Below are 25,008 nucleotides of genomic sequence, written 5' to 3' on the forward strand. Positions count from 1 at the left end.
GGCCACCTTTTTGGCTCAGATTTAAATATTGTGGTAGCCACGGGTGTGCTGTCCTTGGTATCTGATCGATAATGACTTTTAAATTATATAATTCTTTGATTAAGGGACCACCATTACATACTTCACTCTTACTAATGTCTAAACAAAATAGACGTCCCTATGTCATTTTAAGGAACATACCATGAACTCAATATGTTTCAGTCGTACTAGTTCGGCGTCGACGACCCTAGTCATTGTAGCGCCATGGTACATTTTCACATCAATCAATCATACTAGTTAGAATTCATTTTAGAATACTAACGTTATTCCATTGATAGAAAGTGCTAACAGGTTATAATCCAGTACATGGGGCAAGGAACTATAGACAAAGTACTAATATTTTCAGTAAGAATTCTGAATGAGTTCACCATAAAAGTTAAACTTTCGCAGAAGACAATTTTAACAAGCCTGAGAGTCACAAAAATGTTTCGTGTTAAACTATACTGTATCATTTAAATAAGACATAACACTTTATTTTAAATTTTCAATTCTGAAAAAATGGGCATCCCTCAAAACAAAACAAAACAAATAAATAAATAAATAAATAATAAAAAAAAACATCACCAGCAACAGTCGAACCTGAAAAGCTGCAAATTTCTTTGAGAGAACGAACATTTTACGTACCAGTGGTCAGTTAAATGCTTTAACTGAAACATGCTGTATAGGAATATGTCTAAACTGTTGAACAATGATTCCATAATAATTCAACATACTGACTTTTGAACATTTATCTTCTGAAATTCTTGCAAATCTTACGATTTCAAACAATGCTATGTAAATGAGACAAGTAGTTCGGGTCTAGCTGTGCAGACAGACAGACAGACAGACAGAGAGAGAGACAGAGAGAGACAGAGAGAGAGAGAGAGAGAGAGAGAGAGAGAGAGAGAAACCTTTGGAGGAGAAAACTTGTTCCTAAGTTGAAAATTTACACAATTCACATCAACCGACCATGTACATACAATGTTTTTCTGATGCCTAACATTGTTGACCAGCTGATTTAAGGAGTATAAGTTCTCCAAGTCAGTTGTATATTCTCCAATGTACCTTCAGGATCATCATCATCATCACCATAGGTAACTTCTGAAATGTCATACTAGGTCGTTGAAATTTTTTTTTAGCACGTAATGGCCAAACTATCACTACGCAATGTTGAAATTTTTCAAAATTAAAATCTGGAATAAATTTTGGTCAATAGCAACGACCATCTCAGGTTACACAATTCTCAAAATATTGTAAATACTGTAATAATGATAGCCTGTGATGGCTAATAAATTTCATTATCACACCACTCAGACTCCAAGAACTTAGGGGGATGGTTATCTTAAACGGGTATGGGACTAGAGCAGCAACGATATTGCTTGTAACTTCAAAAGTGAGACTCGAGAACGCGTGTTTCTGTCGTAGTTACTGGTTGTGCTATCTATGTGCTCTACAAAATTTATTATTTTGTGCTTATGCTAGGGCCAAAAAGTAACATGATTGCTTTTAATCTGCTCCAAATATGAAACAGGTTTTTTACAGATAAAAAAACCCTTGAAACCACAGCCAAATATAAGCCTGTAATGGTATCAATCGCATTTCTGTGACATCATGGCGATGTAAGGCTCACAAAGTTGTCAACTGTTTTTTGTAATTTGTTCCAATATCATTTTCTTAAACATTAGCTCATTAGCTTAAGGGCAACCCAGCAAACTAGGCTAAGAACCACTCAAGACAGATAAAGTTGGAGTTTCACCAAACTGCATCTCCATCTATTTGCTCCTATGAAGTTTCCTGTCAAAAGTATAACCACCGAACAATCCCTAGTTATTTTACTTCGTATTACGCGCTACCCTAATGGCTACCAAAACTACCTTCTTTTGGAGAACATGAAAAGCAGGGAGGCGTTTCTGAAGACAAATTAATATATATGCAAGAGAGGCAAGCAAGAACTCACCTAATAATGGTCCAAGACAATTATAGATAAAACAAAAAAATAAAGATCTAAGGCAGCTACTGACAGTCTAAAGGTTAGATGCAACTTAATTATATGTAGGTTAAACCCAGCTATTTAACAAATTTACAAGTTTCCCGTTGGACGAGTGGTCTTCGCGCTCGGCTACCAATCAGGTGGTCCGAGTTCGATTCTTGGCTCGGACAACGCGAAATCAGACGAACTTATTTCTGGTGATAGAAATTCATTTCTCGATGTAATGTAGTTTGGATCCCACAATAAGCTGTAGGTCCCGTTGCTAGGTGGCCAATTGGTTCGTAGCCACGTAAAAATATCCAATCCTTCGGGCCAGGCCTAGGAGAGCTGTTAATCAGCTCAGTGGTCTGGTAAAAACTAAATATATACGTAACTTAACAATATTACAAGATCTAGGTAATTTTTAAAAGACTGCTATGAAAAAAATTTGGAGTCAAAATGTACCCAAATACTGTACACTGCATTGCAAATAAGCAGTTACTAAGAATAGAGAAAATCCTTATTGTGATTTCAGTTAGCCGACGCATAATGCAATACGGTTTCAACAAATAATTTCGCATACGACAGAAAACACGTAAGGGTTACGACTGTACTGTAGATGTAGATTAGATTAGACAAGACAATCCTTCGTTTGTAAGACCTAAAGCCTTCGTTGTCAATAAAATGGAAAATTGTATAAATAATACCCTTGGTAGAAAAAAAAAATGGCCCACAGGCAACTGTAACACGCAATTACCATCAAAACAATATACATATAACCGTATCTATCAATCAACCAAGACATTGAATAGCTCACAATAACTTAAAAACGATATATAAACTTTTGAGTATGGATGAGAGAGAGAGAGGAGAGAGAGGAGAGGTTGAGAGAGAGAGAGAGAGAGAGAGAGAGAGAGAGAGAAGAGAGAGATTTTTGTCATTGGAATTTGTAGAAGAAAGCTCCTTGTCAATATCAAGTTTACTCACGTTGTTTTCACAAACTTACCATTAGGGTAAAATGTTCATTCATTTGCCACAAAACAACCACCTTTTGACGTGCTGAATTGAAAAGTGTAGGTTTTCAATGATGTATCCTCCAATGTACCGTCAAGATAATCCAAGTCTCTTGGCAAAACTCCGGTACCGTCATCATCACCAAAGGGGAGATATTTCCTGAAAAAAGGGTGAGGGTATTGAAACTTTTATAGTTGTAATAATCAAGTATCACAACTTATGGGAGCCAATGCACAGTTCAGTACTTACCACCTTTAAATACTCAGGATTAGGTCGCTCAGCACCCATGAAATCCACATGTACTGTAGCGCACGTTCATAGTAATGACACGAGAAATTGTTATCCAAATCTTTCACAATCTATGAAACTAGAGAAGCAGCGTTTTTGCTGAGAAGTTATCACTCACTGTACGGCTGGAGCAGACGTACTGCTCCCATAATTGCTGGTCAGTTTTCATATAATATATGAACTTCATTTTGACACTTCTTTGGTCAGTTACATATTTGGTATTATCACTAAACGCCAATAATCTTCGACACGTAAAGCACTGGAAACCACGAGAAAAAGAAACCTGGAATTTCTATGAACGTGTATTAGACAATAAGCCGAGTAAAAGTTATGACAATTTCCAGTGCCATTTATCCCATTTCTATTCCTCGAATGCTTGCTCGTTAGTATTCGCATAAGCCCAGTAATCTAGACAAAGGACTACTCAATGCAGATAACTCATGTAAACATTACCGTCAAGACATAACAACAACCATACACGTCCCAATTATTGTTACTTCAAATCATCATTGTTACTGTAATGCCAATAAACATTTTTCTTCAAGAAAACTTTTTGCATGTTCTGAGAGAGAGAGCAAAATCTCTCAGGGGGCTGCTTATTTGTTCAACCCTACTACAGAAAATGTCTAGGGGAGAGAGAGAGAGTAGGAACAAATTAAAGTAGTGTATGGAAGCTAGACCAGCAGAAATCTCCTGAAAATGATCCAAGACCTTCATTACGCAGGTGTTGATAGAAAGAATATCATTACAGCCTTTTTGAGTTGGGGATCAAGGCCCCAGGAAACTACCGGCAATGACAGCTAGAGAAAACAAAAAGGAAGGTAGAGCTGAAGTTTAGATGCACCTAACCTTTCTATCTCAAAATCTACAGGACTTTACAGACATTAACCAACTATGTGGCATTGTTGCGAGAAAACTACACTATCAAATACTATGAAAAAAAGATTAGAATAAAAAAGTAACCAAATACTGTGCACTGCAATGCGAAACACGATCGTTCTGCGTAGCGATTATTATGCATAAAAAATCGTTTAGTCACTATGTAACGTTACTCGATTTTACCTATGAACATCATATATAAAACAAAGCCTTCAACTGGGGTCACGACTGTAATTTAGACAGTTAGGATGAGACTAGTCTTTAACGGTGGCTATGCATGCATGACCAAAATCTTTCGTTGGGGTCAAAAAAAATTCGGGCATATAATACCACATGCAATAAAAGTCGCTCACAAGCACCAGAAAATGCAGTTACCTTCAAAACAGATATGTATCCGACTGTGACTTTTTTATGTCTCATCTGGAACAGAAATTCTTAGAATCTTGTTCTTCAGCTTTTAAACCTATGTTTTATAGAAGGTACGTTGACGATACCTTCGCCCTTTTTAAGCATCAATGGCAGGCAGCAGAATTCCTACAGTATATTAATTTACAACACACTAATATCAAGTTTACTATAGAAGAGGAAAAGGAAAATTGTCTACCATTCTTAGACATTTGCGTTAACAGAATTGACCATCAATTTAATACAGCTGTCTATAGGAAAAAAACGTATACTGGTCTAGCCAATAATTTTTACAGCTCCTGCCAAAGAAGTTTTAAACTTAACACTATCTCCACTTTAGTTCATAGAGCCCTGAAGTACTCTTCGAGTTGGGACATTTTTCATAGGGAAATAGAATTTTTACTATCTTTTTTCCAACAAAATTCATATCCCAAAGACTTAGTTCAGAAAATAATTAACAAAATTTTAACTAAATATCTGAAACCAGTACCACCGATTGTTGACGTTCCAAAGAAACTCATGTATGCCTCGATTCCTTATATTTCCAACCTGAAACTGTCAAATCATTGAAGGTGAAATTCCATGTTTAAATTTAAAATTAATATCAAATAACCCGAGTAAAATTGGCTCCCTGTTCTGCTTTAAAGATCGTCTGCAGCCTTTTTATGAGGTCTAATGTTGTGTATAAATTTACGTGCCCAAGGATGTCCTGGTATTTTACGTTGGATCTACCAAGAGGCTGTTGCAAATGCGATATTGCAGCCACATGGGGTTGTAGTTTTAGAACTGGCCAGAGATTAAGTAGACCAGAGCATTCAAATATCAAAAATCATGCCATCAAATGTAAGATCGAAGTCAAGAAACAGCACTTCTCCATTTTAGGTTACAATAAGGACTCTGAGTATTTAACAACACTCGAGTCATTATTTATCAAAAGACTTGTTCCCTCATTGAATAGCGGTAGTTCATCGTCTCCGCTATACCTGGCATAGTCTTCTTTCTGACCTCAATCTCATTTCTAGTCATTCTCTCTCCTCCTTTCTTAGCGAATGGTTGGTGTTTTAGTAGTCGTGTTTTAATGTTCTTATTTCACTTTTAATGTTCTTATTTCACTTTTAATGTTCTTATTTCACTTTTAATGTTCTTATTTCACTTTTAACTTTGAATTATGCTAATTTCTAAATTAGCATTTTTAATTTAAAATTTTAGATTGTAATTTTTATTTGTATTTTGCTTTTATTAATTTAAAATGTACTTTTATTTTTAACAGACTTATGATGCACAAAGTTCCTTGTGCGAAACGTTTCTTAGCGAATAAACCCTTTTAACTCTTCATGTGTCTTCGGCTTTCCTGAAGTTATGAATATATATATATATATATATTATATTGTTGTAAATTTATTTGTACAAATACATTTTCTAACCTTTAACGAAGTCACTGCTAAGAGCTACAAAGTAACTATACCCCATTTTCTTTAGTATAAGCTCTGCAGAAAAATTAATATTATATTTTGAATAACTTTACTTAGCATTTAAAATATTTGATAGATAGATTTAATAAATAGATTTAATTGTCCCTTCAAATTATTTAAGAAATTATTTAATTGATTTGGGGAGTGATAAGAACCATTGACCTGACATAGGCCTTTTCAAGGGGTAGGCTTAGGTCGGGCGCGGGTTTTTTGGGCTTGTTCAAACGGACGGCGAGCGAAGAAGGCGACAACTAGGTCGGCGACTTCGCCCTTTAAGTTTAATTTACGTAGTGTAGGGTTTTATAAAATTCATAACCCTTTAAATAATTGGTTTGTAATGATCTCCTTTCCTGTTTGTACCTATCCTAAAACCTCATCCTATCCGAAATCCTTATCTGCAACCAAAACTTTTAACAGCCTTCGTCACTGATCGGTCGACGGAAAATTCGGTAAGTGGAATAACATTTCTTATCAACGTACCAATTTATTTCCACGAATGCGATTAGAGGTCGCTGGGTTTGCTGATTAAACATATAGGATTTGTTTTTAGTTTACACGTGAATTAAGAGGTGTGTGTCCAAACTGGGTTAACTTGAAGGTAGGTCAAAAATACTAATTTTCCCCACAAAGACTAGACCGCCATTATTGGAACGGCTGATTTGAGCCAACGGACTTTCGTTAGGAAGCGTTTTAGTCTTTTAACGTTTAACTTAGGTATTTAACTTACTTATTCAAGACGTAATACACTGTTTTCTTTACCTTGACTAAATTTTAAGCCCTTTTACATAGTTAGGCTATTGTAATATTGGAGTTTGTGAGAATTAATTAGGCATAGACTCAGATTGAATAATTTTACAAAGGCTTATATAATATATGGGCGTAGTAATAAATTTCAGTTCGAAATTAGGTCTGGTCTGTTTACTTAAGCATTTACTATTCGGGATTAGTTTACTTTAATTTTACTTTAACCGGGTCGGAACTTAATAGAATTCTGGGACCAAACTGAACTACCCTGGGAATATTATGGCCTCTGTTTGATTTATTCATAGTCCTATTTAGATTAATTGCATTTACCTGAATTACTTTTACCTGAATTTAACTAGTCTACTTAAGCTTACCAAGCAATTATTAATCCTTTGGATTTTCTGGCACAAGTCTGAAAACACGTTAGGCGCACGGAAGAATTGTGTGCTTAACAGCCCGTGTTATACCATTTACTAAATTACTACTAGAGAACACTCAGTGGAAGGAATTACCCTTGTAATTTTGTAGAGTATATTCCTTCGATCTTCCCACTGAGCGAAACAAATTTCCCACAAAGGAAGATTGGCATCCTCAGCGGGATGTTTTAAGGCCTGTGTTGTTGTCCAAGGATTTTTTGTCGTTACCTTTTAAACTCATAAAATGTCTGCAACACAATTAGCATATTCCCTCCGACTTTATGAGGAAAACTGCAAGGATCTATGCACAACTGTTGCGGACTTGATTCAAAGGGCAAGTGATGTTGAGTCCTCGATCTTGGAGACATATCGTCTTAGGCTAGAGTCTCAAATAAAGAAGTATGAAGAACTCAACTTTAAGTACTTAGTTCAACTTGGAGAAGAAGGGTTCTCTGAGCAAGACCCTGATAGAACACAGCTCACTGCAAAGCGGCGTCATGCCAACCAAGTCATCACAGAGAGCACTGAAGTTTTGGAGAAACTAAAAATCATTTGCATGGAAGCCAAACCCCAGAGGAGTATTGCAACAGAGTTTAGGCCATAGCATAAGGTTAAGTTGCCGTCTTTATCACTCCCGGAATTTGAAGGGACCGATGGAGAATGGCCCCCTTTTTGGGATGTTTTCGAGTCTAACGTTCACTCTCGTCCAGACTTGAGAGCTGTTGACAAATTTAATTACCTCCTGAAGGATGTTTGAAGGGTGAAGCTCTAACTCTGATTAGAAATATTCTTGTCACGAATGAAAACTATTTAGACGCCATTGACCTGTTGAAGAAAACTTATGCTAATCCAGAGAAAATAATCTCATCTCTAATTTGTCAACTAGCAGGCCTGCCTAAACCTTCTGCAGACCTGGATTCACTACGTGGCTTCTGGACTAAACTTGAACAATATGTTAGAGGCATAGAAAGAAACAAACCTAATTCGGATCACTGTACCTGGACGCTTGGACCTCTAGTTTTTCAAAAACTACCTAGCAAGGTGAAAGAACAAATCCAAAACAAGTGTGGACAGGACTTCCCCTCACTCCTAGATATTAGAGAGGGGCTAGGAAAGATAATCCTGACCTTGTCTTCCTTGGATTTTGAACCCAGGGATAAGAGCAAGGATTACTCCCATAGAAAACCCAAGCCTAACCAAAGTTCCAATAGACCAGGTATCAGACCAAAACTCAGGTTAGTTCTTACACCCTAGAAAAACGAAGTTACGAATCTGAGTATTTCTGTCACTCCAGGACAGCCTAATAAGACCGCTAGAACTCAAAGTTGTGTATTCTGTGATAGACCAGAACAAAAAGCCTACCAGTGTGACATTTACAAGACCACACACGAGCGCATTTCAAGACTTACCGCACAAAATCGTTGCGTGAAATGCACTTCACCTAACCATAAGACAACCGATTCTCTGGTGAAGTTCCACAAATGTCTGTCATGTAAAACTGGACTACACCATTCAGCATTGTGCCCTGACTCCTCAACTGAGGTCTCTGCTGTGAACTATTGTGGAGACAATGACAGTGACAAAGACTTAAAGTCACAAACAAGTGGAATTCTCCCTACCGCCTTAATGAAAGTGGTGTGTCCGCCCTCAGGCAACACAAGGAACTTAGATCACTGTTTGATTCTGGGGCGCAACGCACCTTCATCACACAAGAGGCAGTGGAAGAGTGTAAACTTGTACGTGACAATCCTGTCCAACTGAGCATCAGTGGGTTCTGGGATACCAAAGAACCTAGAGAATATAGTACGGTCACTGTACCTGTCAGGGTAAACGATGACAGCCTTGTAACTTTAAAGGCTATTGTCGTACCTAAACTACCTCAGAGCGCTAGGCCTCGTGGACTCTGTAAGATAGTGTCTGAACTGAAGAGCCAGAATGGGTCACCCTAGCTGATGCCTAACTTGTCAAGTAGTCAGATTGACCAGGTGAAACTGCTTGTTGGTATAGATCACTACTTTGACTTTATCCATTCTCCACAAGCAAACGGAGTGAACCTGATTAAGTCCTCCTTAGGATATCTGGTCGCTGGTAAACTGCCTAGTAATGACACCCCTATCAGTGCTCATTCTGTAACTGTAATGAGACTAGCAGTTGATGAACCTTCCAAAGCTGCTCTAGAGATACCACTTGAGATGTCTGATAGCAAATTTGCTGAAGACCCCATCCACCAACAGCTTTGGACCCTAGAATCAGTCGGAATCGTTGACCAAGATATGTCACCTGAGGATAAATTTGTACTGGAAGAATTCAAGAATTCCATCAATATGGTTGAAGGACGATATGAGGTATCTCTCCCCTGGAAAGTCGATAAGAAACAACTCCCTACCAACTTAGCACTCTCGAGGAAAAGACTGAACAGTACTATTCACAAGCTGAAACAAACTAATAAGTATCTGGAAATTTATGACCAGATCATCAAAGAACAACTGTCTCTCGGCTTCATTGAAACAGTGCCAGAAGAAGACCAAAACCGGACAAATATCCATTATTTACCCCCATTTACCTGTGATTAAGGATTCAACTACAACGCCCATTCGTATTGTATTTGATGCAAGTGCCCGGATGGACAAGCAGGCCCCTAGCCTGAATGATTGCTTATACTCTGGCCCATCCTTGACTAGTCATTTAACAGACTTGTTGTTGAAATTCCGTCTCGACCCATTTGCGGTATCGGCAGACATCAGCAAAGCCTTCTTACGGGTAGGTCTCCAACCTAGGGATCGTGATTATACACGTTTCATTTGGCTAAAAGATCTTAACAATGAAAAGGACCTTCAAGCCTATAGGTTTAGATCAGTTCTCTTTGGAGCCACCTGCTCGCCTTTTTTACTCCAGTCAACCTTGCAACATCACTTTGAAACCTACCCCACTTCACCTGAAGTTAGTTTCCTCATGACCAAATTTTATGTGGACAACTTAATTGGTTCCTTACCAACAACAGTCAGCCTCTACAGCCTTTATAAGGTTGCAAAGGGAGTCCTGTCAGATGCTAGAATGCCTTTAAGAGAATGGATCAGTAATGACCCAACCTTCAACGAAATGGTAAAACAAGAAGGTGATGGAACAACAGAAGGCTCAGATCTTGTCAAAGTTCTAGGACTTCATTGGAACTACAAGACTGACCACTTAAGCATAAAACCCTCTACCTTTGAGGAAGCTCCGCTTACCAAACGGCTACTTTTGAGCAACCTTTCAAAAGTATTTGACCCTCTAGGATTGTTTGCTCCCATAATTGTACGAACCAAAGTTTCTTATGCAAAAGATCTGGAAACTATCTAAAAGGTGGGATGATGTTTTGCCACCAGAACTTCAAGAAGAGTGGTCGAAGATCAAGAAAGACCTCGAGAACATAGCATACCAGGAATTCCCACGCTTCACAGCCAACAGAGGGACCAACTACTCTCTTCACGTATATCTGTGATGCTAGTGAAAAGGCCTATGGGGCTGCAGCCTATTTGATGGACCAACACGCAGGTGCGAAATCTATTTTGTTTTCTCTAAAGCAAGAGTTGCCCCTCTCAAAAAGAAAAGCATACCACAACTTGAGCTGACTGCCAACTATAGTGCAGTCAAAATAGCCTGACTACCTCAGAACCGTTTTCACTACCGATGGTGTCAAGATTACTGACACTGTCATATGGTCTGACAGTAAAGTTGCCCTACACTGGATTCAGAACAACAAATCTAAAAACATTTATGTCCGCAACAGGGTGAATGAGAAGTCAGGTCACTGAAGTGAGGTACCTCTATGTACCTGGTGAAGAAAACCCAGCAGACCTTGTCTCTAGAGGAATTTCCATGCGGCAGTTTAAGAAAAGTCAAATTTGGTTCCATGGCCCAAGCTGGCTCCCGAACCCAGAGAGGTGGCCGAGAAAGCAACAGATGTATCTACATGCTAACCCACCTTGAAACACCTGAAGAAGTTTTTAAACTACAGTTGTCAGTGAAGAAAGCTACTTGTCCACCATAGAGATCCGTAGATTCGCTTCCCTTCCTAAACTTATAAATGTCACTAAGCTAGTAATTAAGTTCACTAGGCTCCTTAAACGTACCATTGGGAATCGTAAAACTAAGAACTCGGGACCCGTAAACTCTGAAAATGTCGAAGTACAGAACTCAGAAGCATTACGAATTCTTATTGGCTTCACACAGAGTCAGTATTTCCCAGAGGAGTTGTCATAACCTTAACAAAAGAAACCCACAAAATTCCAGCCAGAATTAAAAAGCCTAGGAGGCTTGTTCCTGGATGAGAATGGACTTTTGCGATGCACTGGGAGACTACAAAATGCGGACCACCTTCCATATAGCAGTAAATTTCCTCTGCTTTTACCTCCAAATTCTCCTTTGACTGGACTTATAGTCATTCAAGCACATGAAAATGTTCTTCATGCAGGCGTTCAAGACACAATTTGCAAGGTGAGAGAAGAATACTGGATACCAAGACTGAGACAGTGTGTCAAGAAGATGAAAACGAAGTGTCACCTATGTAACCGTCTGGAAGGACCTGCATTGCGCAGGCCTCCTCCGCCACCTCTACCGCTTGCAGAGTGAACAGTCTCCGGCCATTTGAGGTGACCGGAGTAGATTTGACTGGACAAATTCTTATCTGCAATCCAGCCACTATAGAACTAGACAAGGTTTACATAGTCGTATTCACTTGTACCTCAACACGACTTGTCACCTGGAAGTGGTAAAGACTTAACCAGCACTGCTTTTCTCAATTCCTTCAGGCGATTCACTGCACGAAGATCTTGCCCTCATCGATGATTTCTGACAACGCCACTAACTTCAAAACTGGTTCTTCCTTGATTCAGTCCTTGTATGATGACACTGACGTACAGTCCACACTGACTAGGGAAAATTGTAAATGGACATTCATCACACCTAGGGCACCCCATCAAGGAGGCTTCTATGAGAGGATGGTTGGCAGTGTGAAATCAGCACTAAAGAAAGCTATATCCAAGAAGAGGATTAATTCTGACGAACTGAATACCATTGTCACTGAGATAGAGCGTCGTATTAACAATAGACCTCTTACATATGTGGATGCTACATCTCCAGATACCGTCGATGCCCTTACCCCTTCCCACCTGTTGTATGGCTACCGGTTAAACTCGTTACCCACTACCATAGACCGGGACTACCTGAATGACCCAGATTTTGAGCTTGACCACAAGCAATGTAATGAGAGATTCAAGTTTGTATCTCAGGTAATACATGCATTCCAAGAACAGTGGGAGAAGGAATACTTGCAGTCCCTGAGAGATAGACACTATTTCAACGGGGACCCAACCCAACCGTTCCAAACCAAGATTAAAGTAGGAGATGTGGTGTTAGTACATAATGACACCCCTCGTTGCATGGGAAATTGGCAAGGGTCATTCAGCTGATGCCCAGCTCTGATGGACTGGTCAGAGTTGTGAAGCTACAGACCAGCAATGGAGAGACAACTAGGTCAGTTGACAAACTTTACCCGCTGGAGGTCTCTAAGCCAGAGGATATGTATACTGTAGAAGCTGCGGAGAAAAATTTAGGAGAGTCAAAATGCTGAAGGCTATCAAGCAGAAGAGAGACCGAAGAGAAGAGCCGCCACCAACTCGTGGCGATTCTTACAGCAGTTGATTAATGATGAAGCTGTTTAACCTAACACAAAACTGTGTGTTTTGTGTTATTTCCCCCGGGAGGATGTTGTAAATTTATTTGTACAAATACATTTTCTAACCTTTAACGAAGTCACTGCTAAGAGCTACAAAGTAACTATACCCCATTTTCTTTAGTATAAGCTCTGCAGAAAAATTAATATTATATTTTGAATAACTTTACTTAGCATTTAAAATATTTGATAGATAGATTTAATAAATAGATTTAATTGTCCCTTCAAATTATTTAAGAAATTATTTAATTGATTTGGGGAGTGATAAGAACCATTGACCTGACATAGGCCTTTTCAAGGGGTAGGCTTAGGTCGGGCGCGGGTTTTTTGGGCTTGTTCAAACGGACGGCGAGCGAAGAAGGCGACAACTAGGTCGGCGACTTCGCCCTTTAAGTTTAATTTACGTAGTGTAGGGTTTTATAAATTCATAACCCTTTAAATAATTGGTTTGTATGATCTCCTTCCTGTTTTGTACCTATCCTAAAACCTCATGCCTATCCCGATAAATCCTTATCTGCAACGGCCAAAAACTTTTAACAGCCTTCGTTAAGAAACAAACTTGGAATCGGGGTCGACGGAAAATTGGTCGGTAAGTGGAATAACATTTCTTATCAACGTACCAATTTATTTCCACGAATGCGATTGAGGTCGCTGGGTTTGCTGATTAAACATATAGGATTTGTTTTTTAGTTTACACGTGAATTAAGAGGTGTGTGTCCAAACTGGGTTAACTTGAAGGTAGGTCAAAATACTAATTTTCCACAAAGACTAGACCGCCATTATTGGACGGCTGATTTGAGCCAAGGGACTTTCGTTAGGAAGCGGTTTCGTCTTCTAACGTTTAACTTAGGTATTTAACTTAACTTACTTATTCAAGACGTAATACACTGTTTTCTTTACCTTGCTTAAATTTTAAGCCCTTTTACATAGTTAGGCTATTGTAATATTGGAGTTTGTGAGAATTAATTAGGCTAGACTCAGATTGAATAATTTTACAAAGGCTTATATAATTATATGGGCGTAGTAATAAATTTAGTCGAAATTAGGTCTGTCTGTTTACTTAGCATTACTATTCGGGATTAGTTTACTTTAATTTTTACTTTTAACCGGGTCGGAACTTAATAGAATTCTGGGACCAAACTGAACTACCCTGGGAATTTTATGGCCTTGGTTTGATTTATTCATAGTCCTATTTAGATTAATTGCATTTACCTGAATTACTTTTACCTGAATTTAACTAGTCTACTTAAGCTTACCAAGCAATTATTAATCCTTTGGATTTTCTGGCACAAGTCTGAAAACACGTTAGGCGCACGGAAGAATTGTGTGCTTAACAGCCCGTGAATATACCATTTACTAAATTACTACTAGAGAACACTCAGTGGAAGGAATTACCCTTGTAATTTTGTAGAGTATATTCCTTCGATCTTCCCACTGAGCGAAACAAATTTCCCACATACTATATATATTACATATAATATTTATATATATATATATATATATATATATATATATATATATATATATATATATATATATATATATATATATATATATATATATATATATATAATGGAGAGAGAGAGAGAATATTATTTATCATCGTCTTAATTAGGAACAATTAAACCTTCCATAAGTGTAGCGAGAAATTTGAAGGCCGACTCTTTTCCAGAAACTATTTAGTTTTCGCTATGAAAACGTCGACTCGACATTTTCTAAACAATAAAAGAAAACGTACAAGTTTACACGGGGTACTATTAGAACAATCTCCCAACAAGACTGCAAACTGGCTACACCTTTATGTTATAGCTATCCTCGCTTGTATTACCATTTTACCTCTTACGTAAAGGTACAAACCTTAATTTTTTTAACAAATATTTTACTTTTCCATATTTACATTACGTTATCTGGCAGAGCGTTAAGCTTTTCAACAGTTTTCGACTGTCATTGGGAATGCGACCCTCTACCATGCACCTGCTATAAATGCTTTTGAATTATCCGATGTCATCAAATCAATATCCGTTATCAAGACTTCGCATTCAAATTTGATTTATGATAAATTATTGCTTTCAAAATAAAAAAGGAACAAAGTTTTTGGGTAATACAGCAACAGATGCCATTAGGATGGCAAGCTCTCGGTAACTCGCAGTTTTTTAAAGCTCTCTACTGGCTTCAAGGGACGTCATTCCATTGTAGTCACTCACAATCATAAAGACGAAGGACTTCCTTTTTTATCTAATACCATCATAAACCTTAAATTAAAAATGCAATTAACTAATTTTAAAATGGATGTTACTAATTACACGAAGTGCCGAAGGCTCAATCAGGTTTTTATTTCGTATTCAATTTTAGTTTAGGAAACATTATTCCGAATTCAGATAATCTTCCGTTGTGAAAAAATCATTAACTGTTACAGTTTTTACTTAAAAGTATTAACACCACCCTATAAAATTCTTGTTCACTCATATAGCAAATAGTAGGACACGAGGGCCACCATGAGAAATTTCCCCCCAGCTCTTTGCACTTAACCATCCTAAATCTTTTCTAATAAAGCAATAAAGGCAATCGAATACTTTTCATCAAATTCCTGATGAGAATTTGGAGGAAAATGAAGGCCAACGAGACGAACACTGAAAAAGTCAAAGCTACAAGCCAAGAAACAGGAACAGGAGAAGAGAGGAAAGCCTGCACCGTGAAGAAAATTAACGCAATCGGAAATGACTCAAAAATAAAAGCGATTATAAGGAAACATTGAAAAGGATATTATTCAGTAAACGATGCAGGGAAGAAACCATGCAATTGCAGATGTAAGAAATTTAACGTCACTAGATTCAAAACAATAGTTCCCAAGTGGTTGTACTGGAACACGAATATAAAATTTAGTTCAAAGGCCAAATGCGGACCTATGTGACAATTCAGCGCCGAGAATAATGTTGAAATAATAGTTACGAGAGGGTGGAAAGTAAGATGGAAGAAGAGAATATGAACGGAGGTACAGTAAACGGAATGAAAGGGGTTGCAGCTATGCGCCCCGGAAAGAACCGTACACTTCCCATTAAAAAGCTGTAGTATTGGTATACTACTACACAGGTGGTTTCTAATGGAGGATGGCAGAATAAGTAGTGGAGTAGTTATTAGACGGTGAGGAAGTACAGTGTTTGAGATTTCCATTTCACCCCTTTCTGGGTGACAGGTGTCTGGGAGTGCTAAACTGGCCAAATGTTCAATTACCTAACTCTGCTGTAAAAAGTTTCGGTGTGTGCCGTCTTACGTCATTATACAGACCCGTTGTCCAGAAAGGGGTTGGAATGAAATTCAGCTTTATGCCCAGAGACATTCATGAACTTATATGAGTGACTATACATTCTCTTTTACTATTAAGGTCATCAAAATGGTGTTCCACGCTACATACAGAACTACAACAGCACTGACTGTGATTGAGAGGGGAAAATGGCTACGCTTTTATAGTAACAGACAGTATGAGTGCTTTACGGTCACGGACACCAAGGAATGCTAAATTCAATATAATCGAGAGAAGAGATAAACTGCCCTGTTATCGCGGATCAAACAAATGGGTAAAAGGTGACATGAATATATCCACCGTCTCATGTACGAATAGAAGCGTATGAGGAAACATATGAACCGGTGAATATCTTGAGTATTGTATTTAGGCCAAAGGCCAAGCACTGGGACCTATGAGGTCATTCAGCGCTGAGAAGGAAATTGAGAGTAAAAGGTTCATAAGGTGTAACAGGAGGAAAACCTCACAGTTGCCCTATGACTCAATTGTTAGGAGAGGGCGGAATGTAAGATGAAATAAATAGAATATGAAAGGAGGGACAGTGAATGGAATCAAATGGGTTGCAGCTAGGGGCAGAAGGCACGTTACAAAGAACCTTAAGTAATGCCTACAGTGGACCCCATGAGGTGCACTGACGGAACTACCCCACTTGTGTATAAATACTTTGTACCGTGTCAACCCCGAAGAAAGTCCCTGTCCATTAATCAATAGGATGGACAAGGTGTGACTAATTATCATAAGACATACATTAGAGTTGCCCTCTAATGTGCCTCCACCTTAATTAAAAGAAATATCTTAATGGTTGCTCATTGTGTTCTTTCTCGTCATTCCTCGACAATGCATTGGAGGGTACATTGACAAAGCCCAAATATAATTGAGCATGTAACTTATTGTTTATATGGTGTTTTTACGTTGCATGGAATCAGTGGTTATTCAGCAACGGGACCAACGGCTTTACGCGACTCCTTAACCACGTCGAGAGTGAACTTCTATCACCAGAAATACACATCTCTCACCCCTCAGTGGAACGCCCGAGAATCGAACTCGTGGCCAACGAGGTGGCACATCAACGCCATACCAACCACGTCCTTAGGTGCTAACATGTTACTTATTCTATTTTTATTCAGGAGAACTAGCATAAACTTTACTGGACTAATACAAATTATCTCGATTACGCTGCGTTCAAGTGCACAAATGGAGTCTCATTTAAAACTCCAGTCACGCAGAAAAAAAATTAGACGAGTCTTATCATCACCGTCAATCACAGAAAGGAAGACGACGATCATTACTGGTAGATTTCCTGATGCTATGAGGTCATAACGCCATAAAAAGATACACATTCTGATGTAGAAGTTTTTCAATATTGAAGTTTCATAGTTGTCATAATCTGCGTCAAAATACCAAAATTTTTATTTGTATTTCTTCTGCGTAAACAAACCAGAGCCTTATAATAGATCTAGTCCTTGGCCTTATGTATAGAAGTGTCCTTCAGGACCATATAATTTCACCTTTCATACCATTATTTTTTATTTATTTATTCATGACTCACTTTTCACTTTAAATATCAAATGGCACTTACGGGTTGCTTTATAAGCAAGAGCCCGTGCTGGCATAAAGCCAGCTTACTCAAAAACAATAACAACAAGCCCCGTAGAGACGGTCATTGAACTTGGTACTGTGAGAAGGTGGTCAACTGTTGGTGAAGGGGATGGGGGGGAGGGGGGGGGGTTGGGGGTAACGCCTCGTTCCCCTGTCGTCATTTAGAATTTACTTTCGCCGCAATCTTCGTTCAGTCATTTAGGTCACCTAAGACACTCAATTAGAATGATTGTTGTGTCCCTCTTACATGGAATTAATAATCAATTTGGCTTCGTTTTCTATGAAGCCTTGTAGCATCTTTCCTTAATGAGCTGCCAGGGCATTTTAGTGTCTTTACAATAATCCATTCTTGCATTTAAAAAAATATTTTTTTTTCAAGAGAGCTTAAAACTTCTCAAGTGAATTTTGACATGAATATGAAGAAGAGACAGTCAAGATTCCTTGCATCCTTTGTCACAATTACATGTATCCCTTTTGGTCAGCTTTATGACCGGAGATGCGCTTTCCAAGAGCGATATCGTTCGTTACCCTAATACTTTCGTAAATTATTCCGATGGGCTGGAACTTGACGCAAACGAAAAACAAACCTTGTGCATTTCTCTGTAACGTTGCTTTATCAATACATTTTCCCATTTGTTACTTAGACTTTAAAAATATCGCCGGAAAATAAAGCACTGTGAACATAGAGAGAGAGAGAGAGAGAGAGAGAGAGAGAGAGAGAGAGAGAGAGAGAGAGAGAGAGAATATTTCCAATATGAAAAAAAACTTGCATCTTTCACCAACCTACCCCACATAACTATAATGCTCCTTCTTCAATTGCCACCTAAATTTGTGAACCAGTCAACATAATCCATTTCCTCTTGATAAACTATCATCAAAGGCAAGATATTGCTGGAAAAAAAAGAACGAAGCATTTTATAGCAACTGTTGACCTACGTATCTTACCTATCATTTTATACTTTTCAAAATTTAAATTGGGAAAAATTTTGGTCCCCGGCAACACAAATTTCACGAGCTAAAAAAAATGCAGATACTGTTAATAATGAGAGCCTATTCAGGGCAGGGAATTCATTAACACTACCATTAAACTCCTAATCTTGGTTACTCAACATTCCTGAAATCCACATGTAGAATATGTTCATGGTAATGGCAGTAAGTGTACCGTGCCAGAGCACCAATGATGTTGCTTCAGACGTAAAACACTGATTATAAAGTATACATGCTGTTGTACAAGTTTGGTTATACTGTATAAAAATTTCTACTTCATAACGGTGTACAGACAAAGTTAACTAATCTAATCATTCCAGGTCGGCTATTGCACTGCCTGTTACAGTAGCATAATTTTGATTAAATAAGTTATGTGCAAGCATCATGAACGTATCCATATTTAAATATTTATTATCGAAGGCTATATTTCTTTGGTGATATTTTCACTAAAATACTTCATCACGTCTCTAGGTAGTATTGTTTTTTTTCAAGATTTTCAGTTAACTTTCTGTTTACCACTTTTAATAATGTTCGACAAATAGGTCAATTTAGGTATTGGTTTACCTCACAAATGCATGAAATATGGCTTGAAATCTTTTCAATTTGAAAAGTTAGGTTTTTTTATGCCATTATTTGTATTTTTTTTTTTTTTTTGTCACAAATGACAACTTCAGGATATTGTTCAGCTATTTCAAATTTCCTTGGCGTTTTTTTTTTTAAATGGGATTCCCCCAGAGTTAGTCTCCTTGAGACTATTTTGATTTTTTCTTGTTCTGAAGGGTAAAAAGTTGTGTATTAGGCCTACTCGGCTTGTAGTTTTAGACGGTAACTGCCGTCGAAGTGCGAAGATTGAGTCCCGAAGTCTACACAGGATTCTTATACCCTTGCTACACCTGCCTAAATCGACAGTTGTTAGGGAAGTTCCCGTGCTGCCAGGAAGCCTGCTTAATCTAAAACCAACCAGACCAACTAAATTAGCTGCCTTCCATAAGTACGGTGGCTTTCTTTAAATATCAACTACGTGTGGTCCTTCTTTCACATTTTGACAACTTGAACAACTGTTACCAATTAGTTCGTGAGCATTGCAATGAAACTGTGCTGTCAGATACGATGTGCTATGTTTCCTCTCTGTTCAGTGCAGGAATATACTCATACGATATTCAAATGAGCAATATTATACATTATTAAACCCTAATCAAATTTAAATCATATATATCGAGGCAGTTTTCCTTTTTATAGCCAACTCCTGTCGGATACACGTTCCTCTAAGATTATCGTAAGATCTCGACAAAAAGTCTGTCCCTAAGCAGCATTTTATTAGTTTTATGAGTAATTAGCAGTTCACTGATATAACGAGAGGCTTTGCTTCTTAACTCACAAAATGATTAGAGTTCCAATGCTTTTCAAAGTATTAAATTTCTTGTAAGCAACTAGATAACAGGGAGTCAAAACGGTAACCGTAATAAAAGTAAGACGTCTATCTTCCAGAAGGCTATTACATAAGACTACCGAGTCAGCTTAAACCCCTAAAAGTAACCGGTTTAAACAAAATATTCCCATAAAATAACCGAGCTCGCTTTTCACAAGCGAGGTCGTAATCAGGTAGAATTTACCAGTGTCTTACAGGTAGGATAGAGAAGGACCATTATTCTCACTTAAAAGCCTCCACGTACGGTCAATATTTTGACGTAAATAAGATTGGTTCAATATTATATAGTTGGCCACACACAGCCCAATAACATTGTCACTTACGTGTCGGTGGCATTTTTGTTTTGTGATGGCCCAAGAAAAATAAAGTGCGGCTTTGGATGAAAGAGTTGTATAAACAAAGGAACTTATTCAGCCAGGAAAGTTTACGCAACGAACTTATTTCAGTGCGCCAAGTGATTTTAAAAATTATATGAGGATGGACAGGATATCTTCGATGAATTTATTGGACATGGTGACACCATTAATGATGAAGCTCAGCACAAATAAGAAAAAAACCATCCCAGTTAGTCAGCGTTTACCTGTGACCATACGTTATCTTATCACTGGAATTTGTTTTGAACACTTGAAATTTGATTTTTCTATATCTACACAGATACTTGCAAAGTTTTAATTAACGTTTTTGCCCAGTAATATAGTATTAAGTAATCCTAGGGTTGAAATGATGAAATGCAAGATGAAAATGACATTTGACTCAGATTGTGCTTGGACATTTGGAGCTACATTAATTAAAGGAAAGTAATTGTATTGGTTATTATCAGGGGCAGGGTTGGAAACTTTAATAGCTTTAGCTTTACTGTTGGTCTCAAGGGACGGTCCATTAAAAACTGAATTTCGGTGCAGTGTACCCAGTCGAGCTTCGAAAAGAATATCATTGATAGCTTTCTTTGCGTACACAGCCTGCATAGGGCCAATATTCCTTAATTCACAGGCCCAAGCAGATGCAACTTTTTCGTGATACTCTCTCTCTCTCGAAGACGTATGCAAGCAAGAGACACCAGCTCCTGTCTCTCATCCAATGTCTTCCTCTTTTTACCGGAGGGACCAGGAGCAGAACAAACTGCATGTAATAGAAAAAAATAATATATGATATATATGTGTGTGTGTGTATATATATATATATATATATATATATATATAATATATATATATATACATGATAAGGTCGCTAATATCATATATATAGGAGCTATGTCACTTATGTTGTTTTATATGTTTGAGTGATGAAAAGTAGCCATTTTCCCCCCATGTTGCTTAAGATTTCCCGAAAAAGTGGGGAGGTTCATTTGTACCCGCAGACTTTTTCATTTGCTAACTTATCTTTTTTTCTCGTATTTCTTCTTGGGACTGGATTCCCTGCTGGTGTCCTCTGTTTTATAGCATTTTACTCTACCAGTTGGGAATTGCCTCCTAGCTGATAATAATAATTATAGCTAATGCCAACTGTGTAATATATTTACATACCTCTACACAATTTGCATGTATATAAATAAAATTGATAGCAAAATGTAACATGTATCATGGAGTTATAAACTAACAATAATATATTACACTTTGTTTCAGCTACAAAAATCGCCGCATGAGTGGGTAGTTGTAGCCGATGAATTCTATGAAAGATGGAATTTTCCTAACTGCCTTGGGCCATAGATTCAAAACATGTGGAGACCAAGAAAACAGCGAATTCCGGTTCGTTTTACTTTAATTATAAGAAGATTTTCAGCATTGTCATGATGGCAATTGCTATTGCAAACTATGAGTTGTTGATGGCGGATCTTGGTGTCATGGCAGAGTATCTGACGGTGGTGTGTTCGCCGTATCTCAATTTGGAAGGACGTTCAATGAAGGCCATCTACATCCAAACAGTGATAAAGAACTGCCCTTCACATTTGTGACAGATAATAATTATCCGATGTCAGGTTACTTAATGAAACCCTATTCACTGTCTGCATTAGATGAGCAACAAGAAGTTTTCACGATAGCCTGAGTCGTGCAAGACGAATAATGGAAAATGTATTTTGGCATTTTGACATCTCAATTTGAAGGACTTCGAAAGCGTATTAATGTAGCACCAGAAAAAAAGCAAGAATAGTTGAGCTAGCCTGTAGTTATTTACATAATTATCTGGCAAAAAAGAAGAATATAAAAAATGTTTTGGATGAACACAAATATGGAAGAATCTGATTCAAGTGATAATATTTATGAAGGTTTGCAAAATGCAGAAGATAGTTGTATTGCCGAAGCTTTATTGGTGGCTTAAATGAATAGGGATTAATACTGTGATTATTTCAATAATAAAGGTGCTATTCCTTGGCAAAGTCACAAGGGTTAGTTAAATCACACATTGGTTAAATTATGGGAGAATTTCTAATCTATTTTGTTAGTATTATAAAGTATTGTTAATACTTTAACAAGAATGGTGGAACAAAACATTTAAATCGTTTTTCTTAATATTTGTTGATTATTGGGCTATACTGTTATTACAATATCTTGGGAAATAAATATATATGAAATTGGTACTCACATTTTCAATTTCCTGTAATTCAAGACAATCATCCTCACTATCCATGGTGTTAAGGGACTAGCAGGGGTTTCTCGATCGCTGAGGAACAGCATTTCATCATAGTACCAAAATGTTGGTATAAATTTCCTCTGTTCCGGCTCCCGACTTCTTGGAGATGTCGACCTTCTTCAGTTATATACGGAGATTGGTCCTCAGTGCATTGAATTTCTTCTTTATATCATCCATTTTGGCTTTGGGAAACTTCTCCCTGTATTTCTTTAACAGAAGTTTACACTCAGTCTTCTTTTTATCCCTGTTGTTACAGTCACTTGACTTCACCTTCCATAATGAGGGCAAAGCCTTATATACTCTGGTGGAATCGAGTATAAAGGCTCGTTCCGTTGATTTTCCTTTCTGAGTAGACGCCTCCTCAGACATGATGTCGAAACGAAAGCGACCGTAGAAATGACAAAATTGATCAATATTACCCACAGACAGCAGCAATCTTTCCCCGTCAAGTCGGAACCATTTGAACGACTCAATACTATTGAAATACCCAACAATCTTAAAACTACACGGTCAATATGATGGACAATCTCTGCATTATTGTCAATTTTATTGACCGTGTGTAGAGGAGGCCTTTATTCTCACTTGCTGCACTGTCTCATTTTGATGAATTTGACCCAGGCACAATCGCTATAATATCGCTACCACTATGAAGACCGTTTTATTAGGTATTTGTCCCATCACCAACTTACCATATGCACAAAGAACATGAAATTTAAAGACTAAAAGCGTACGACATGAGAGCTTTGCTCAAAGTCAGCACCTATGATTAACTTTCTATAATAGGTGTTAACGTCTAAAATTTAATTTCGAACTCATTGCCAATCGTGATAAGCGAATGCTTCAACAACTCATTTCTCTAAAATAAAAGGGCACATCAATCACTCAATTACAGAAGAATTTGAGCCAGTTACGTACTTTGCTATCCACCTGCATAGAATATTCAAACTGGGTGCCTGTTTACCGACATGAGAGCAGCCATATCCCTTCGTGGAAAACGTCTTAAGATGCCTGAAAACAGATGTCTGAAAACAGATCTGAAAACAGGATTTTTCGGGAATGCAGTTGAACCAAATCTAGAATTCATTCAGACGGTATATCATATATAACCATTTCCAATTTACTAACGTTGCATCATTCATTAACAAACTAACCAAACTTCTAATAGATATTAAAAATAAACTATTTTCAAAACACCACCCATCGGTATTCACAAGAGTTAAGGCGACCTGTGCCTGTTATATGGTGTGAACGCTACCAAGATTCAGAAGGCCAACCTGAATCACCCGTTGTAACCATTCCTTCTGAAAAATCCAAATGGAATGAAATAGGATTTAGGCCTAAGGCCAAGCACTGGGACCTTTAAGGTCATTCAACGCTGAAAGGGAAACAGTAGAAAAGTATTTTAGATTTAAAGAGAAAACCTCGCAGTTGCACTATGAAACACTTGTTAGGTGTGGGAGGCTAGCAAGACGGAAGATATGAATGTGGCATCCTAATTATGTCGACGTAAGTGCAGCATTTGACACAGTTGTCCACGATCTACTGACCTGAGAGCAGTAGGCATCTTAGTTGATATACTCAAATGGTAAAAAAGCTACTGAGAAAACACGAAGGTTACAGTGGCTATATCAAATGTGAAAAAAAAAAAGAAAGACCTAACCAGAGGAGTGCCCCAAAGCATAAACATATCTGAGAAACTGCTTAAGCTTCTTTAGAACTAAAATGAATATTGTAATCAGACATGTAAGTGAAGCATATAGGCTATTTGAACCTAGAACAAATGGTAAGTCAGGCGAGAGAGCATTTGAACATTTCCCACCAAGACTTTACAACAAAACGCCGCCTGAAGTGAAGATCATACGGAAAAACAAAAACTCTTCTGCAGGATACTGACGAGGAAACACTAAAAGAATTATTATAAAGAAAATATAAGATAAGAAGCAACTTATTTTGAAAACGTACGAGGGCCCACCAGAGAGGGAATAATCCCTATGGGTGGCTGTACATAAAACCAAACAAAGTGAACATTAAAGGGATGAAAGGGGTTGCAGCTGGTGGCCAAGGGGACGCTGCAAAGGTAAAGTAATGCTTGCAGTGAACAGCAAGAGGGACACTGATGGCACTACCCCTCCTACGGAGAAAAATT

At 37.9% G+C, this 25,008-nt stretch overlaps 1 long non-coding RNA gene across 1 annotated transcript in view; it reads right to left on the reverse strand.

The window, feature by feature from the left end:
• Positions 1-25,008, reverse strand: part of LOC135202053 (uncharacterized) — a 35,685-nt gene that overhangs the window by 7,265 nt on the left and 3,412 nt on the right. Inside the window, exon 2 of the long non-coding RNA XR_010311660.1 lies at positions 2,994-3,160. This is a non-coding gene — a long non-coding RNA (uncharacterized LOC135202053). The remainder of the gene's footprint in view (positions 1-2,993; positions 3,161-25,008) is intronic.

Source organism: Macrobrachium nipponense, chromosome 30 (genome assembly GCF_015104395.2).
Source record: "Macrobrachium nipponense isolate FS-2020 chromosome 30, ASM1510439v2, whole genome shotgun sequence".
NCBI classification, from domain to species: Eukaryota; Metazoa; Arthropoda; class Malacostraca; order Decapoda; family Palaemonidae; genus Macrobrachium; species Macrobrachium nipponense.